The sequence below is a fragment of the Elephantulus edwardii genome, unplaced genomic scaffold (genome assembly GCF_000299155.1).
Source record: "Elephantulus edwardii isolate Elephantulus edwardi_28Jun2011 unplaced genomic scaffold, EleEdw1.0 scaffold00120, whole genome shotgun sequence".
Classification (NCBI taxonomy): domain Eukaryota; kingdom Metazoa; phylum Chordata; class Mammalia; order Macroscelidea; family Macroscelididae; genus Elephantulus; species Elephantulus edwardii.
In genome coordinates this window covers 11,099,297-11,104,387 of record NW_006399870.1, presented here as the reverse complement: position 1 = coordinate 11,104,387, position 5,091 = coordinate 11,099,297, and positions in this window count along the sequence as shown.

The window sequence follows — 5,091 nt, the reverse complement described above, 5'->3', positions numbered from 1 at the left end:
TGGTTAGAATCTTTGTTTTCTTGACATTTCGCTTCAGTCCATATAGGAGGCTTGCAATCCTTAAATTTTTACTGTGCAATGGAAGGATAGGGAATGTTCTTGCCCAAACATGCTTGAGACTCCTATGTACCACAAGGGGACAGCAGAGTTCACTACAGCTTATAGTATTATAGAGTCAGCTTTAAAAACAAACCATGTACAACTGATTGAGGATGTGTATATTGAGGTCATGGAGTAGGGAGGGAGAAAATGGCTAAGGAAAGGTTTACACACAGGAAGAAACAATCATGGAGCTTTGGCAAGGATGTGAGGGGAAAGAGCAGGAGCAGGAGCAGAGATTAGTAGATAGATGGGAACAATGTAAAAGGGAGAGTACAGTGAGGATATCACATGCAAGCAAGATTCTGTTGCAAATTATTAAAAAACAACTGAAACAACAAATCAACAGAGAACTGCCTGGGTTTAGAAAAGGCTGTGGTACTAGGGATATTATAGCTAATGTCAGATGGATCTCGGCTGAAAGCAGAGAGTACCAGAGGATTGTCTCTATTTCATTGACTATGCAAAGGCATTTGACTGTGTAGATCACAATAAACTGTGGCTGACTCTGAGAAGAATGGGAATCCCAGAACACTTGATTGTGCTTATGCAAAACCTATATTTGGACTAGGAGTCAGACATCAGAACAGAGCAAAGAAATACTGCATGGTTCAAAATTGGGAAGCGTGTGTGCCAAGGATGTGTCCTATCTCCATATCTTTTCAATCTATATGCAGAACAAATAATTTAGGAGGCTGGGTTCTATAAGGGGAAAGGTGGCATCAGGATGGGAGGAAGACTCATCAACAATCTGTATTATGCATATGACACACCCTGCTTGCTGAAACTGTGGAGAGCCTGAAGCACTTGCTGCAGAAAGTCAAGGACCATAGCCTTCAATATGGATTGAAGATCAACATCAAGAAACCAATGATTCTCACCACTGGGCTGATTGGCAGCATCATGATGGATGGTGGAGAGATTGAAATTGTCAACAGCTTCCGTTTGCTTGGCTCTACAATCAACACACTTGGTACCAGCAGCCAGGATATTATTATTATTATTATCATTATTATTATTATTATTATAGATGAATTGCATTGGGAAAAATCTGCTGTCAGAGACCTCTCCAAAGTGCTGAAGAGCAAGGACGTCAAAAGTGTGCCTGATATAGACCATGATCTTTGCAATTACTTGCTATGCATTTAGAAAGCTGGACAATGACTAGGGATGATAGAAGGCAAATTGATGTCTTTAAGCTGTGGTGCTGGAGAAGAGTACTGAATATACCATGGACTGCTAGGAGAACAAACAAGTTCATCCTGGAGAGGGTGAAGCCAGGCTACTCCTTGGAGGTAAGGATGCTGAAGCTCCACCTAACATACTGTGGACATGTTGCAAGGTGGTATCAGTCCTTGGAGAGGGACATCATGCTTTGGAAGGTGGAGGAACAGCACAAGAGAGGAAGACCCTCTTGAGATGGATTGACTCAATGACTGGGGTAATGGGGGTAGGTGTATCAGAGACAATAAGATTAGCGCAGGATAGAGAAGTGAGGATTTAATACAGTGTAAATAACGACATTGTATGATTATAATGAATGTTATTTAAGACTAAAAATGTATATAAGTGATTGCCTTAAAACCAATGAAACAAAGCAAAAAAAGAAAAAAATTTAAAAAATAAAAAGGGAAAGCAAACCAAGTGCTGTCAGTAAATTCAGACTTGGATTGATGAATCCTCCATCAGGTTTCCAAGGTTACAAATTTTAATGGAGGTGACTATTCACCTTTCTCTTGAGGAGCCACTGGTGGCTTTGAACCACTTGAGAGTTGCACACCTTTGGTTTGTAGTGCAATGGACCATGTCATCAGTTCCTTGACTCTGAGTTAAACACAATTATATTAACCACTAGAATCAAATGGTATAAATGGTTATCATATATACTAACTGAAATATTTGAAGGTTGAGTTCATACAGAGGCATCTGAAAATAAAACTCTAGTGATCTGTTAGAAAATTGGGCCCTGAAAATCTTGCTGCTCCTTTTTTGCTCTAGCACCCGTGGGGGTGCCATGAATTGGAATCGACTTTATAGCTTTCGGTTTGGTTTGTTTATATGCAACATAGATTTAAGGGACTTCTCAATATACTAGGGTCAAGATCAGACAAAAGATCAATTACAGGGAATATTCACAAAGTTATAAAATTAACCTTATTATATAAAATAATAATATATATTCTCACATAAGTAAGGGAGTTCTGCTAGCTTGGTGGAAAGAAGTTGTGCTGCCAATCCAAGGGCACATGGATCAAATTAATCATCTACTTTGCAGGAGCCAGATGAGAAATCTACTCCCATGCAATTTTCAGCCTCTGAAAACCTGCTGGAAGGTTAGCTATGAGTCATTTCTGACTTGAGACACACAGCAGCAACACATATATAGGGTTGTAATATATTTACCTTTTCCCCAGGACCATCCTGATTTGCACGGAAGGTCTTGAATTCATTCTTACTAGCATCTTGTTTTACTATCAAAGGTAGCCTGGTCTGGTGATATATATTGTTAAGTGTTCTATACTATCAATGGTGGATGGTGAAGTTACTGAGAGGCGTCACAAATGACAACCTTGAAGTCTGCTTAGAGAAGCCCACAGTGCTGGGGGGAAAAAACAACAATGACAGCATAAGTTCAGTTTTACTCTGCATATATAGTGTTGCAATAAGTTGGAATTTATTCTATAGAAAATTACAACACACAGGTATCCTTCAGGGAGCTCTAGAGATGTGGTATCTAGAGAGCTGTGCTTCTTACTGTCTGTAAGTTTGAATCCACCAACCACCCCATGGGAAAAGATAAGACATCACCTCCTGTAAGATTTTAAGCCTTTGAAAACCAGCCAGAGAGTCAGCTCTGAGTTAGTTGTCAATTGACAGCAATAAGTAATGACTACTTTGCTGTCTTTAATTGTCTTAAATCTCCCATGAGTCTCATTATGAGAGTGAGCAGAGCTGAGCAACAGTCAAAATTGAAAGGGATTGGTTTTTTATGTCCCAAGTGAAGATGAGTTTGAAATATGAATGGAATTGAAGAGAGCAAGTAAATAATTAAAAAGAATCTATAGCAAAAGCAAAATACTAGAGGTAGAGAGAAAGTGGGATAAATTAGCCAATTCCAGGAAAATAAAATTTGGTAAGATTCTCAGTGATATTAGTAAGCAGTGGCAGACAAACGTCCATAAACTACTACTCTTTTAGTAGAAAAGGAGCTATTACTGAGGTTAAGAATTTGGGTATTAAGGTGTTTATTAATAAGAAAGATGTCCTGATGATGAAATTATTAAGAGCTCAGCTAGTACACTGGAAGATGGAGATTCACACCTCCAAGACAACCCACAGGAGAAGGAAAAAAAGAACACTAATGATCTACTTCTGTATGTATTTTTGTACATTGAGTTAGATTCTATTCATAGTAGACCCTCCAGTGGGTTTTCAGTGACAGTAAATTGCACTGGAGAAGATTGACATCTTTCTTGCATGGAGCAAGGTGGATTCAAACCTTGTGACTGTGGTTTGGCAGCACAACTCCTTACCATTAAGCTACCTGAGCCGCCTCTGTATATGTTATAACCAAGGAAACCCAATGAGACAGTATTTATCCATTAAATGGAGCTCACTATAAGTCAGAAGTAACTCAGTGGCTCCCAATAACATCAGTAACTACAGCATTAACCAAAAAATATTGATCTCTCTTGCCAGTTCCTTGAAAGCCTTAGACCGTCTTCAGAGTCTATATTTTTAGATATATGTATACACGCACGCGCGCGCGCGCGCGCGCACACACACACACACACACACACACACACGCACGTATCAATTAAACTACTTGTCAAAAGGTGGGGATATATTCTTATTTCTCATGATGTTCTGTAACCATTAATTTATTGAACAAGAAAGTTGAGCTGGTGTCTGGTCAGATAGAAGAAAACTACTATTTTCCATAGGCCCTTGCCCTTCTGGAAAATTACTGACTTGAAGTATATCAAAGCATATACAGACAAAAATCAATTGCTTGAGAATCCAACTCTAACCACAAAGTCAATAAGAATGACAAGTATAAATGTGTTTTTTCCTTAAATGCTCTTAAGAACATAATGACATGAAACTCAAATATGGAAATATATGTAGCAGTCTATTTGAAGAATGTACTGAAGGTATTAGCAAAAAAAATAAGTATCCAAGAATTGATAAAATACAGATGGAGGTGTTTCATCAAACAGATGCAGCCATGCATGTGCTCATTAACATATGCCAAGAAATTTGGAAGACAGATACCTGGCCAGCTGAGTGAAAAAGAGGAATATTATGTTCATTCTTGTTCTAATAAAAGGTGATCAGAATAATAAAAATTATTGAAAAATCTCATTAATATCATTGTCAAGTAAAATTTTACTGAAGACCATTAAAATATTGCTGAATGGATATATTAACAAGGAATTAACAGAAATTTAAGCTAGGTTCAGAAGAGGCCATGGAACTAAGGATATTATGCTAATGTCAGATGCATAATGGGTAGAAGCAGAGAAGAACAGAAAGATGTTTGTGTTTTATTGAATATGCAAAGGCATTTGACTATAGGGATTATAACAAATTTTACCAGCATTTAGAATCTTACAATCTTAGAATATTACAATGAAATGTGCAAGGAGTTGGAGTCAGAAAATCAAAAGGGCTGAACTCGCTAAGCATTTCTTAAGCTCAAGGAACTGAAGAACAAATTCAAACCTCGAGTTGCTATAATTAAGGATGCTTTTGGAAGAATGCAAAATGACCCAGGAAGAATCTAAAGAAGACGGAAAGAATATACTGAGTCACTGTATCAAAAGGAATTAGCAGACACAGAAGAATTTCATGAAACAACATATGAGCAAGGGCCTATGGTGATGAAAGAAGAAGTTCAGGCTGCTTTGAGGGAAATGGCAAAAAATAAGGCTCCAGGAATAGATGGTATACCAATTGACATATTTCAGCTAACAGATGCTGCCCTGGACA